General features: G+C 35.2%; 1 long non-coding RNA gene across 1 annotated transcript in view; it reads left to right on the top strand.

The window, feature by feature from the left end:
- The window catches only part of LOC115493832 (uncharacterized), a 35,159-nt gene extending 20,204 nt beyond the window's left edge, over nt 1–14,955 (top strand). The window contains exons 3-4 of the long non-coding RNA XR_003958796.4: nt 10,934–11,070; nt 12,243–14,955. This is a non-coding gene — a long non-coding RNA (uncharacterized lncRNA). The remainder of the gene's footprint in view (nt 1–10,933; nt 11,071–12,242) is intronic.
- Nucleotides 14,956–15,431: the final 476 nt, after the last annotated feature.

Here is a 15,431-nt window from a genome sequence, read left to right as displayed (position 1 = left end):
TGTTTGGTTGATTTTTTTTCTGTAGAATGTTAGCCCAGTGCCTTTGCTGAATGATTTTACAGTGAGCAGTGTGTGCTTATGCTTTGTAGCTCATCCTAGGTCATGTCACTACTTGTACAAGTAATTTTTTTTTTAACTTTCTGAATCTTGAACCCAACTTTGGCTTTTGAGAAAATTATGCGGAAAATGCCTGTTATGATAGGAACAAAAATGTGTTTTCTAAGAAAAAAAAAAGGTTGCTGTTCATTGCAAATTCTTTGACAATATTTATTTCCAGCTATTTCTGAAAGGCTGTTCAAAGGGAATATATGCTGTGTACAAAGCTGAGAGAAAACTAATACCATGATAAAAGGCAGGCTGTCAGAGATAATAAAGGCACACTTGTATCTGTGAAAGCCATTAATATTTCCACTCTTAATTGATTTTCTAAGAGACTGGTTGTTTATACTTTCTTTGGGGTTTTTTTTATTATTATTTTAAACCTTTTTCTGTTTTCATCCTACATCTTGCCTAGAAATAGGCTTTTTTTCTATCTTTCCTGGATTTTAGTTTAAAAAGTTGATTTTGTTTAATTTTCTTGAACCTTTTGTTGTGTTTCAGGATCTTCAAGTTTGTTCTCTTTATAAATTGCATCCTACAGCTGCCAATTGATTTGAAGAAACATAATCTCAAAGGTAGTGGGGGATATAATTACACAGAAATGAACTGAAAAACAGAAGAAACAAAATGTTACATTGCTGAAGAGAACAGGCTTTAAAATGTGTGTTGGAGTATTTAGATCTTAATGAGCTAACAAATCATACCTGAATAATAGACTTTATTATTAATTTTAACTGATCAGCTTAATATTATCTGTTCAAATTACCATATGAGTACTGATGGAAAGTGAAGTTAAAAGGAAGTTTTGTTTGTGTGTATATATATATATTTATATTTTTTTTTTCTTCTTTGAAACAGTGCTATTCTTTTGTATTCCCAATATGTGTTCATTTGCAACAAAATAGCTATTAACCAACACAGCTCTATAACAACATTGTTGATACCAGAGGATGCTTTTCAATGACAGGAGGCAGCTTTACCTGCTGGATATAGATTCAGTATTGATAATTTCTCAACTGCCAGCATCCTTTGGGACACATTTGAAAGAAAATTTTACTTCTGTAAAAGTGAATTGTTTCATGTTAGAAAATGGACCATGTTGCTGATCAAAATGAAGTGACATGAGAAACTGCATATTACAGACAGAGCACAATCAGTTAGTCACGATTAAATTAGTCACATAATCAGGTCTTTAAAAGTATGGATACAGCTCTCATCTATTTTTCAGCATAATTACTAACCTCCATGACTCTTGTTTGCAGGCCAGGCGAAGATGAATTTCCTTCTATTTGGTGAAATAAAAGAGCAAGCCTACATGAAGATGCCCTGGCTTTGTTGATATGCTAGGGATTTTTGAAGTTGCTGTCACTTGAATGTATGTCTGTATCTCTCAATCTCTTTAGGGTACATTTGCAAATCCTATGTAATGAATTATTCTGTTGATTTCAGTATGCAGGAATTTATGTATTAGTATTTTATAATTTTCTGACAACAGCCATATCTTAGTACCCCTAACACATGAAGTGAATAGAATGATTAGTAAAGAGCCAAAGTAGACAATAAACAAAGATTTCTGGGTTTCATGGTTCACATCTTGTTGGGAGTGTTTGCCAGCAATTTGCTTCATCTACATTTAGTTTAGCTGGCTCTGCATAGCAACAGACTCATAGCACCCTTTGAAGAATTTCCCTTGAGAAATGTATGGGTTAAAGGTTTATTTCTAAACAGCTAAAGGTGTTTATCATTCCTCTAGGGCCTTTTAAGTTAATGTAGGTGAAATTTTCTTTCTGATTTAAAGGTGCAAGGAAAATGAAAGGAAGAAAATAACATTTCCGTGTCAGGTAAATAAAGATATAATTTTAAAAAAAAATATTCAGATGTTATTAAAGTTTAGAAAAAAATCTGCAAGGCCAATTTGGAAAAACTGCTATTAATTGTGTTGTTAAATTATTCCTCTTTGTGGTCTATAATGTGTCCTGCCAGACAGATACATATATGACCAATTTGCATTTGTTGCATTTCTGAAGCAGAATCAGCTAGATGCACAAACTACTTTTAACTGATTTTTAACTATTGCTTGGTATTTGTGGGAAGCAACTGAATCCAACTCACTACAACCTCCTTTGAGATAGTTCTAGAGAATGATAATGTCACCCCACAGCCTTCTTTTCCTCCAGGCTACACACCCCCAGCTCCCTCAGCCACCCTTCATCAGATTTATGTTCCAGATTCTTCACCAGCTTCATTGCTCTTCTTTGGATGCACTTCAGCACCTCAGTGTTTTTCTGAGGGGCTTCTCAGCCTTTTGTCTTAAATAGAGTCTAGTGTAATATGTATGTTAGTGCATACATATCATCAGGTTCCTAAAATCCTGATAATTTTAGGAAAGAGTCAAAATGCTGGAAAGCAAGCAATGTCTATATGGCATTGAAGTAGGTCTTCACAGAAAATGTATGCAGTCAAGTGCAGAGAGATTTGAAGGTGATGAAGGCTCTCAGCAAATACACTAAATTTGTTCTGAATTCAGAGCTTAAAACAGGCTCTCATATTTGAAGCTGACTGGGAGGTGTTTAGGTTGTGGCTTGCTTTCCTTGCAAATCAAGCACTTCTTTTTTCTTAGTGGGGCATTTTAGCTGAAAGTTTTCTGAGATTGACCATGTATGTTAATCTTTTTTTTTTTTTTCAGGATGTGTAGTTTCCCTATAAGACTTCTATTTATCTATTATAGAAAGATATATTTGTGTATCAAGAGTGAATTTGACTGTTTAATTAGTTTTTCCTTCTGTTCCTTTAAAAATATAAATCTTACTTTCAGGCATTTTGTGAAGGAATCTGTTAGAATTTCTGAAAGTCAGAAATTAGAGAAAGCAGTCAGAATATGACTGTGGCTGCAAACTCCACAAACATTTCAAAATGTCATCTTATACCAACAAAAAAAGCATAAGAATTAACTTTCTCTGCTGCAACTTTAGGGGTACGATTGTATCATCTATGTTGAAAGTGCACCCTTTTTATTTAAAATAAAAACTGTCTTCATCAAAACAAATACATACAGTGCACAGATTTAACTATTATATTACAAATAGCTTGTAGCTGGAATTCTGTGGTAAACCAAATCTGCAATATCTCTTGTACCCTTTGTGAATTCAACTGTCACAAAAGTTACTTAACAGGTCCCTTGCTCTGAGGCAAAGTCTGTTCATAGCACTTCAAACACTGGCAAACACATCTAGAAAAAATAATTAACCATATTTTAGTCTTGTATATCTTATTTACAAATGAGGATTGAATAATCTACTTTCATTTTGATACAAAATGCACTTATCTACGTAATCTCTCCTGTAGATTTGCCAAATGTTTTTTGCAAGTGGTCTGTACTGATTGCATCTCTTTTGACTGTGAGTTACAACTATACCTCTCAAAAAAAACAAATTCTCAGAAGTGGTATCTCAAATCTATCTCATTGACCATTCAATTCTTACTGCAAAATGGTTGTAAGATCTTTACCCAGGATATTAGTAAATAAAAAATAGTTGCTTTTCACATCAAACTGAGAACTCTTCTTAGACCATGAATATCAAGGCACAACATGACTTCTCATCCTGCTCTTATGTGATTGTCTTTTTAGGATGAAGTGATATGATGTTCTTTGATGCCCTGATACCAACAAAAAAGCTGTGTCATGAATGAAAAATAGTAGTTTTGATCAATATATTTCTTGCCTGAATGTATATAGAATCACATTTTACTGGGGTCTGTATCTTTAACTGAGGTCAGTATCTTCTGGCCCTAGGAAAACATGATGATATTCTAGCTCATATTATGCATTGACAGAAGTAGTCAATGCAGGATAGCCTATAGCCTATAGTTCTTAATTTGCTGCATTTTAGTATTGCCAAAAATATACTGTAAATAGGATATTTTTATTTTCCTCACAGGGCATACTGCAAGCTGTGGAAAGAATGATTTTTTTTTCTTCACTGGAAGCTTAGCAGATTTTTTTTTTTTTTTTTTTTTTTGTGCTATGTATTTCACTGCTGCCAGAACAGCAGAGCAAAAGAACATAGCTGGAGGAGAAGATGTATGCCAAGATGTCCCTGCAATGTGATGGCCCTCAGAAGTGTCACCTTGGTTATGCAGCCACAAACGAAAACTAGAAGCCTATTGCTTTTTCCTAACTCATGGATAAATTCTTGGAAGTCTCTTACTTTTGAGCACCCTACAGACTCAGAAATGATAAGACATTTAAAAAATAACCCTTGAAAGTACTTTTAATGTCATGACATCTGAGATAATCACACAGCTTCTGTGACCTTGACTGATGCTCTTAAGAGATTGAAAATGCTCAGATGGGGGTATATAGTCATGTAAAAGAAAAATTACTTGGAATATAAGAAACACAATATTTTAGATCATCAGCCTCTAAGAGTAAGACACAGCACAACTCAGGAGTAGACAAGTAAATGGTCAGCACAGATTTCTGGACAGCTTCTAGTGCTGGTTCAGATCAATCACTGTGGCTGGAGTCAGCACAAAGGCTGGGAACTGATTGAGATACTGATCTAAACAAATGCTGTTATGTGGCCTCATTCAGGTATCTTAAGAGGGAAGAGGCTTCGCTTCCTTAATTGGCCATGTTGGTCAAAGATGCTGTTGTAGGTACTCAATGCATTTGTTCTGAGTGAAATCTGCCAGGGTGTGTGCAAGGCATGGCATGTACAAGGGCATGTTTAGGAATCAGGCTGACAGTAGGGATGAGAGGAGGGAAGCATGTAGTGCAGATGAAAAGGCAGTGACAGCTTGAGATGAACAACAGGAAGGAAAAATGGTGAGATATGAATAATTTGTAGAGGTCTGCAGATTCCTTGGCATCTGCAAGGAGGCAAAATGTTGGCATGTTAAAAAGTGCCTATTGTAATTCTTTTAATGATACTGCTCTGCGTTAGCTGCTGTGGAATGTGCTATCATTCCAGATTTCTTCATAGTTCTGTAAAGAAACCTAATTTAATTTTATAATTAAACACATTTTACAAAAGTGACAATTACTAGCATCATACATTTTTGTTTAATGACAAATTAGATCTCAGAATGTAATATCTTGAGAGTTTTTGTTTTAATTTATTTTTTTTAATCACAGATTTCCATTAGGAATAGATAAATAAAATATGTACCTCCGTGAACTACTAAAAATAATATGCAACAGTGAGGGATATGAGGGCTTTGCTATTTCCAAGCATTTCAAATTAAATACTTTAAAACTGGGATGCCATTGGCAAAATGTCTAGGTCTCCTGCCTCAGTACTATGAAATTAGTTTGTAGCAAAATCCTACTATGTCTCATCATGTGTATTCTTTGTTTTCAGTTTTGTCACTTATCTTATTTTCATTGGGGGTTTTATTTTCTATGAATAAACACTGAATAGCTATATTTATGTATCCTTAAAAACCACTGTAAATTAACATAATACCACTGAAGATAATGAAGCTGAGCAGGGCTCTAACAGCTGAGATTAGATACCCTTCTTTGTGCAAAAGAAATGTCAGTGTAGGACAGGGACTTCATCTTGATGAGAGAGTGGTGTAACGTTTTGGGATGTGAGCCAGAAGCCAGCCAGTGTAAAACTCAGCCTGTGCAAAGCATTATATTCCCTCCATATCCCCTTTGCTCTTTCCCTTCTGTAGCTGAAAAAGGAGCACTGCCAACAGCCCCATTACAACTGGGAAAAGAGATCTCTTTAAAGATTTAACCTCTTGTTTTTCTGCATGTTGGCTTCTGTTCATTTAAATAAATAAATAAATAAAAGCTCCCATTAGTGTTGCGTAATCAGCCTGCAATCAGAAACACAAAAGGAAAATACTGACTGGCTTTTGAACTACATGTTGTCTCTACAAGTTCTCAAAGAATTACATATTCTTTGTTCTCTTAAAAGGCAGTATGGCTGTCTCTGGTCTGGTAATAAATAAAAAAGGCTATTGAATCTTTGTCTAAAAGCTGTGCAAGAACTAGGTGTGTACCTATTTTTGTGCTTTGGGTACCTGAATGCTGAAAAACCTATTAATACTAAAATAGATCACAGAGGTTTAAAAGATTGAAAGATAGGCCAAGTGGTTGCTAAGCTTTAGATTTACAGATGTCTTTGAAGACCTGACTGAAATCATAATGATAAAGGATTTTTTTGCTTAGCATGCCTGCTACGGTTTTCTCAGACATCAAGTATTTTAGGCTCTGTCCATACTTCTGTTCTGAACTCATGGCAGCATATTCCTGGGGCTGGTTTCTACCCACTTGCCCACAGTGGTGGTATTTTGTTTTACACAGCAGTATAAGAAAGGATTATACCTCTTATTTTTCTAAATGGTGAAATCTAGAATCACCAGCAGTTTAAACTCAGTTTAATTTAAAAACAATAATCTTAAATTTGAAACACAAGCAAAATTGAAATAAATATTTAAATCGGACAGTATCAAAGTTGATTGTCATACCATATGTTAGCAAGTAAAGGTGAGGCAGTTTGACAAGTAGTTGCAGTGTGTTGTTTTTACCAATTGGTTAATTTTCTTTTTTCTTTTAAAGTGCACGGCAGCCCATGGCTGCCATTTCTGCTGCTTGTGCTTCAGTACAGGCCAGCTGAACAGAACATCTAGCTAAGATCAACAATGAGATTAGGTCTTATTTAGAAAACATCATATAAACCAGCCAAGTAAGCCAAACAGACAAAAGTAATGTGAACAAAAAACCGCGACTTGAACTCACAGTGATCTTTCAAGCAAGATAAGAGAATGAATTAATTAGTCTAACCTTTAGCTGGAATTGCAAAGCATTTACCTGCATACAACTTCAAGGCTTTTGTCTATGTGGAAACAGTTGACTCCTTAGTGAGGGCTGAGATGTTCTGAAAGAGGCATTCTTTGTGTATTTTCTTGAATCTGTAGACGTACCAGCTGTAATGCTTTGCTGATTTCCTATCACAGGCTTACTTTATGATAGTGGCACCTGAAAAACAGGATTCTGAATTGCATCGTACAAAGTAAGATTTCCTTACTCTTGGCAATTTTTCTGTAGCAGATGTTAGAGAAATTACAATGCCACAAAATTACAGGTGTTCTTTTGTTCTGCCCAAATTTGATATTGATGTTTTAGAACTCAATCCCCAGAGACTCAATGAATAGGTGGTTTTTAAAAACAGTAGAGTTTCTCCCTGGCTCTTAAAGCTAATCTATGTCTGTTTTAATGTGCATGAGCTAGCTTATAGCTCTCTTGCCTCCAGCCTTCTACAGCTAGCATTAGGCCATCAGCAAGAAGGGTGAGTATGAGAAAATTACTTTTGAGATCCCTAAAGTTATAAATTCTATCCCATTTGATAAACAGAGCTGAGATTACAGGTCTGAGGGACATGTATCTTAGCCTGTTATTCCCCAAGCAGATACCTTAACATAGATGAATTAGGGCATGATATTTTGGAGCCCCAGAGCTACCACATTTCCACTGGAATTCCTCCTCCAAATTAATAGTTTGGAGAAGGGGGAAAAAAGAAGAAGAAAAGAAAAAATAGGAGTATAAAGAGATGCCTGACTTTCTATTGGTGACTTGTCCCTTCAAGAATGAAATTATCCCATCAGGACGTGAGGAAAAAAATAATCTAACTTGGTGCAGACAAAATAAGTTTCCCATAGAATACAAAGGAAGGGTGAGTTTAAGATTATAACTGAAAAAGGCTGTACTTGACCAGAGCAAAAGACCATTCTGCTCAGTGTGCTGTTTCCAGTGGTTGCGGTATATGAACACTTAGGTAAGGGTACAAACAGTGTAAAAATAGGATTCTTCCTCTAATCGCTTTCTCTGCCTCAGGACTGAGCTAGATGCATTTAGCAAATTTAAATAGATTTCTTTTCCATTAGGTTTTTCAGTCTTCCCCAGAGTCCATGTAAAATTTAGAATCTATTATGTCCCTTGGCAAGGAGTTCAACAAGGTTGTTAGTCCTTTTTTTAGGTGCCATTTTTAGCATTTTTTTTTCACCCTGGCTCCTGTCATCTCTTTTCTAAACTGAAAAGTCCTTGTTTACTTACTTATTCTATGCTTGAAAACATTCCACTCCTGTAATCATCTTCACTTGCCTTATCTAATTTTTTTGTTATTATCTTTGTTAGGGGACAAGAGCTGCTCATTGTGTTGAAGATAGGGACAGACACAAATTTAGATACTAACTTATGAATCCAAGTTGGTGTAATCATATTTTAAAGATGCTTACCTTTTTCTGCAACTATAACAGGTTCTGTTTTGTTCTCTGATTCTCAGAGAGAGATTTTGAAGTTTGCATTTCAAGCACAGAAATATTATAAATAAATTACGAGCATATTAACTGAATGTTTACAAGTCATAGCAAAAATCTTCAGGCACTGCTCTACAAAGCAAAGCCTCTGTTTACAAAGAAGAGAATACAAATAAGCACTCCATTGAAATTTTGTCAACATCAAGTTTATTTTTTTCTTAGTATCAAAACTTGATACGAGTTTTCAACTTTGTCACAAAGAAAAATAGGCAAATTTTCAAGACAAAGTAGGGAATTAATAGCTTGTAAATCAATACAAATACTAACAGAGCAGCAGCAGCTTCTCTATTCTGACCAGTAATGCAACTTTGCTTCAGAGTCAGCTGTGTACTTCTGAAATTTTTACACTGTTTTTTAATCTGCACAAGATGTTGCTTGCTAAATCTGAAAGTAGAATCACCTCTGGATTTTGCATGGCATTGCACAAAGACAAACAGGGAAAAAAAAGGGTACCAGAAGATCTAAGAGATCTGATTAACTCTTTAAATATTCAAGAGCTCTTACCTAGCTCCAGGAATATATTAAATGCTGTGTACTGCCGAGATTTGTGCTCCCTGTCTCTGTTTCTCTCTTTATAGAAAGGTTTCTCACATATATGTGGGTAAAATACACTTGATACTAAGATTCCTTGTCTGTGCAAACATTAATATGCTTTGAGAAGGAACATTTTCTGCTTAGATTGCTGTTCTGTAGCTCTTAGTGTTGTTTCCTGTGTAATCATCTGGTGTAATCATCCTATATCAAGAAGATAATAAATCAGTCTAGTTTCTGAACACATAACTGTATGTCAATAGAAAGGAGGAGATTATACAAAGTAGAGGATATGCTTCCTAAAAATTGCTTTATCGCGCTGTGGACTTTGCTGGACACCTGAAAATATTCACTTTTTAAAGTTACCTATGTACAACTTTTCCTCATTTGTTTTGCTTAGATGTTTAAGCCCTATTTCCAAATTAAGCAGTTCACTGAATGCACTTGATACTGTTAAATATTTAACAATAAATATCTAACTATTTCCCAAATAGTTAGATTAGACCACATTAGATTAGTTAGATTAGTCCACATTCCCTGACTGTGTACAGATCAGTCACACATACTTGTAGTGTGTCATAAGAATTACAGTAAGGAGGGGGATGCAGAAATCTCTGGCCTCTGTGATGCCATGAAAGACAGATCCTTGAGTAATCTGAGTTTTTCACATTGGCTTGAATGTGATGGCTTGAAGTTCTTGGCTGTCTGACATACAGTTGACAAGACAGCACAGAATGAGACCCTCTGGTTTTTAATCACATAAAAATCCTGTATTGCAAACAAACTAAACTCTCTAGATCACAAGAACGATGCATGGTTGCCATGACAGAAGTCTATAAGCATTTGGCAACCTTCAACCTTCAAAGAGCCTACTGGATTCAAGAAAGCCGAAGGATCCATCTGTGACATGGCTGTCAAAGTGGTGTAGTGGAGAGGGTTCATCCTCTGACTGGTCATCATATAAGAATTCTCAACCCATATGAGTTGCTAACACAGCAAACACATTGCATTTACTGTTGCTGTACCAATGGTTTTGACCACAGTGACAAATCACATCTGCTGCTTAACTGCATGTGTGAAGGTAGAGCTGAGCTCCGGCTCAACAGGGCGTGACAGACTGTTTCAAGTCTATCACATGTGTTGAAAAATACTTTGTTTTTCAAATTGCACACAGTGATAAAGAGGACCCTAACTTCTTCATTGTAAAGGATGAAGCAGCAAAAAAATTGCTAATTATAGAAGACAGAACTTCTCAATTTCTGCTAGCAGGATTGGAGAAGTCTTCAGTCAGGGCAGAGGGAAAAGACTGAAAAATCCAGAATCAAACATGGGATTAGAAGAAAGAGGTCAGAAAGGATATTGCTTGGGTAGCAATCTCTTAGAATATTCCATAAATGTGTCTCTGCTTTATGTTTGACAGTGGACAGCTTGTTCCCCCATTCAGGTTGGAAGTTAAAGATGCCAGATTTCTACTGTGAAAATGCAAAGAATGGAGGATGTATGCATATATCAGAAAGTAGTGTGTATATATATATTTATTCTCAATATGGGCCTTCCAGCATGAAAGTCCAGGATTAAATTCATTACCATAAGTATCTCTTTCAAAATGTATTAGAAAGTCTATTTTCAGAGTGCAAAACAGCAACAAAAGTCCATTTCCCAAGCAATTTCCCCTGTGCTTTATTGAGAGTAGGAATGTATGGTTTTGTGTGTTTGGGATATTGAAGGAGCAGCTCATGTCTCCAGAGGTGATTGAAGCATTGGAATTTATTTTGAAGTAATGAGCTTGGACGAAAAAGATGGAAAGAGAGTTCTGTCATTGCTGAAAGTCTTATAGAAGGAGGGGAGGGTGCTGAGAGTTGAAGAAAAAGTGAGACTACCAGCAAAGGCAAAGGCAGCATTCTGTCTGACCTTTTCCTCATGATCAGTGGGACATCTTCTCAGTGTTGTATTCTCCTTTTTATTTTTTTAGAGCTCCCTCCACCATCCAGTGCCCTCTTGCTTCTCCTGCTGTTCTCTGTAGCAATTTATTGTCCCAGGGAGAAAACCAAAGAGCAGCAGGGAGACAGTGTTTGCTGCATTGTGGGATCCAGTGTCATCCACACTGAAGTAAGTGTAAGCATGGTAGGTTCTTCTGGATGTGTCTTACAGACTGTGATCGCGGTAATTCCCAGCATCTTCTCTATAAAATAACTGTTTTTTCTCCAGGTTATTCTTGTTATACGTTAATTATAGGCTCTTTAAAAATGTAGGCTAAGGTCACTAGTTAATTTTTGTTGGCAATGCTAGATGATACAATAAGAATTTGAGGCAGCCTACTAATGTTCAATTACAGTAATTTGTTTAGTCAGCTGAAATGCAACACTAGGGAAAAAAGTGTGGCTATTTTTTTATGCTCATGTTTGTGAAATTATAGTAATCTTACAGTTGAGAACTGCTTTCTTCAGTCTTCTGTATTGTCTTATGCTTAATTTTGTGACTATCCCTATGATATTAATTTCAGAAAATTAAAATTCTCAAGAAGTTTCATGCATTACTTTTAGTTTTGAAATGGTTGATATCCTAAACTGGGTAGAAAAATAAAAACAAATGTAATATCTTGCTCAGGGCCAAATTATTATATTTTAAAAAAATTATCTAGTTTCAAAGAAACACAGAAATCAACATTTCCTTGCTTAAAAGAAGCCAATGATTGCTTGCAGTACTCAAGCATGCTCCTTTTATCTGCTGATTTCAGAATTCTGATCTGAACAACAATTAGTGCATCACTCCTTCATGGACTGATTGGTAGTTAGAAACAAGATTTAATAAAAATTAACTGCAAAAATAATCCTCTTGCAAAATGTATTTAACAATACTTGTATATGCAAGTGCATGATCACTTCCTAACTTGCTAATATTGGAAAGATAGAATTAAATTTTGGAGTTGCTGTTAAAAGCCTTCTGGAAAATATGGTTCTAAGTAGGTAAAGAAAGCACAGATTATTAAGGTAGCATTCCTAATTTCTGAAATGAAGCTCTTTAGGCAAAGTGTAAATAGCACACATTATGCACAGAGAACCACCCCAGCAGTGTGATTTGAATAACTGAATAACTAAATCAGTGTTTCTCACCTGGCAATATTTTTTGCTTTAAATGTATCTCTTCTCCTGACTGAATTGTTACCACCACACTGTGATATATTTGTGTGAAAGGAATCAAATATCAGTGTTAGAGGGTCATGCCTCTTGACTTGACTCAAAGACCTAGTGTTAAATGATTTTATTCTGCTTTCTTCCTAGGAGCATGAATTCAGCTAGCAGAGGAGTTTGGATCTGTTTGGTTCTATGTGCAACACCAGGATGACTTGGATAGGAAGCAAAGAACACTGCTGGGAAAGCTTTTATATATGTTCTTAAGAGGGAAAATAAGCGTTTGCTTATCTGCTGTGTTTAATTGAGTTGGGATTATAATTGCTCGAGTTTTCATTCCCGACTGCTTTTGTAATGGGAACAGTGTTTGCAGTGTGTTTTAGTCTTCCCGGGCTTCACTATGTGCATTAATCTAGCTTTATGAAGGATTTACATTTTATATTTTCTCATAATATTTTTTTATAAGTAACAAAAAGCTCCCCAAGTAAGCCCACCAGGCAAGGCTATGGACAGTTAAAAGAAAAGGATAGCTGTCGCAGTAAGGATTTGTACAGTGAATGTAGCAAGGTTGGCAAGAAAAGTCAGAAAACTATTTATGCTCTCTAAGGGTAACTAATGGTTTAATAGTAGATGGCCTGAAGAAAATAATGGATATAAATAAAGTATGCTTTTATTCCCCAGCAAAAAAGATAGAAGAAGAAAAAATGAAAAAGAAGAAAGAGGCCAATAGTATGAAAAGAGCTTTAAAGATGGAAAAATGTACATCAGGGAAAGAGGAGTTGTTCAGTTTATGCCACCATTTTAATAGACCTAGAGGATTTCATTTGACTTGTAACCTTTTGACACAAGCCAAGATTTCCTATTTTGGATAATAAATGTATGTTGGATGAGTAAATGCCTCTTGTATCTAGATACAAATGCCACTTTTATGTTGGAAAATGTAGTGGGTTATGTACAGTAGTGTTGTTGATATCAATGGATAAAAATAAGTGGATTAGTTCTGAAAATAATGATGAATACTGTTATGGAAATATCCCGTGAAATAATGAACTGGGGGATGTGAAATGTATCTACATGTGGAACAAACTGAAATATGATTTTTTAAATTATTTAACTGGATTCCTCTCTCACCTTTCCTATCTATCTATACAAACATAACCTCATACAGTATTAAAGAAAGAGGGAGAGTCCAAAGTTTAAATAAAATTCTCCATGGTCATAAACTAACCTGTAGCATTGGAAAAATAGGAAGAAATATTACTTGAGGAAAAACTATTCTGTAAATAACTAATGCACAGTGCTGCATCTTTTGCTGAAACTGTTACTGCCTGTAAGCTGCACTAGATGGGCAGAACATTTAGGGTTTCATCTTTGTTGCAGTGTTTTGGTTGACTATTTTAATCTTTTGAGACCTTGACTATTTCATATTTTTGATATTTCCCACATTTAATATCTATCTAATCAAAGCATGAGCCTTGAAAGTTGCATTTGCTAAGGCATTAATTATTTCCTTTCTAACAAACAAAAAAATACATCATCTATCACTGATATTCACAGAACATTAACTAAGTTTTAGTTCATCCAAATTTATCCTGAGGCTCAAGTCATTCTTAAACCCTGTACTAGTCAATCAAGTCCACTTTAAAATTCAGATCATCCATTTTATGGGTTTCCCTTGGTGCTATTTGTCAGAAGATTTAAAGTCACTTGAAAATTTGTACACCATGGTAAACCTCAGTTATCAATTGCCATTTTTTTCTTTGCCTGCACCTTTTTTTCCCCTCTAAAGCAATTATCACCCATTTCTATACATACTAACTTCTTGATATGATTCATGATGGCTATTTTTAAAATATATGGTGATCATTGTGCATCATGAAGATGAGAGCCTTTACCCACGTTTGAGATTATGAAATGTTTTGAGAAAAGCTCCTATTCTTTCTCTGTATCAGTAAATCTCGCATATCACTTCCACAAACACATACATCTCCTCACATCCCAATGCTTCTAGGACCTTGGAGCCAAAGTCCTGCGCAGATTTAGACCAGCTGTAAAAGTAAAATATTTAAAATATTTTAATCTATTGATAAGAAGGTCCAAAGAATGGATCTTACCCATTTTTTCCCTTAAAGTCAAATTGAACGTATCTTACATTGTAGGTTTCCAGCAACTTATTTTGAATCTATGTATGCTTTCAAAGGACTATTATTTATAAACTGTTTTCTTACTTTGCTACTTTTTGTAATGGATCAGGGTGTAGAAATACTGAGGCTGTATAGGAAATTGGGCTACTTGCTGGCTGGGAAGCAATTCATATTAGCTACTGTCTACTTCATCTCCTCTTATTGTTTGGAGTGGAAATTAACTCTCCAATACCTACAGTGCCATAGGAAACATAATCTACTTTTTTAATAGCTTGTAGATCAAATAGCTCAACTCAGGGAAATGGGTTCCAATAAAAGCTCCATTTTTTTATGCTGGGCAGCAAATCCATATTATAGAAGCTATCTTCATTACTCATTGGTATATATTGGTATAACTTAAAGTTTCCTTCAAGCAGTGTTAACATTTGATGATGGAAAATGAAGGCCAATAAGCTGTACAGGGTACGTGCTTTGTAAAATAAATTGGCCTCTTGGGAACAGGAGAGCTACAACTTCAGTGATAACGATTATGTTTTTATGGCCCAAGACAGAAATAAAATGTTGAAATGGAAAATTAATGCAAAAGCTTAGTAGGAAAATTATCAAAATCTTAGAATCACAGCATGTAAAAAGTCATTGTAATATATCAAAAAATCTGTTTATGAATGATCAGTTACAGAGAAGCTGAGAGTAATAAATAAGGTTATACTTTCCCATTCTCACTGGCTAAAAAATCTTTTTAATGAAAATGTGCATTATGTGGGTTTTGCTTCCTTTTTTCTCAGGTTCAATTTTCCTTGTTGCTTAAGGTAATTGAATAAGGAGCAATTCATGAGTCAAAGACCACTTCAATTTCTAATTTTATGATGGATAGACAATGATAGAAGATATGACTGTAAAGACATATTATTTGGGCACTTAGCTTCACAGTAATTTATGATGCAATATTAGATGTGATATTTCTGTTGTCAATCTGCAGAATTTGTCAGAGCAAGAAAACAAAAATCAGCATGATATGAGAGTTAGTTCCTAAAAAATCCTTAAAGAACATCTGCAAATGCTTACTGTGGTAATGCCTGAAAATTTATATAACTCTCTCCTGGTCAGTGCTGGCTAGTGTCACTTTGCTTTTTTTTTTCTTTTTTCCCCATTTATTAGTCTGTTGTTAATTTGAATTACAAATAAGTCTATGATG

Source organism: Taeniopygia guttata, chromosome 2 (assembly GCF_048771995.1).
Source record: "Taeniopygia guttata chromosome 2, bTaeGut7.mat, whole genome shotgun sequence".
Classification (NCBI taxonomy): Eukaryota; Metazoa; Chordata; class Aves; order Passeriformes; family Estrildidae; genus Taeniopygia; species Taeniopygia guttata.
The sequence above is the reverse complement of the archived record's forward strand: the minus strand, read 5'-3'. Positions and strand labels throughout refer to the sequence as shown.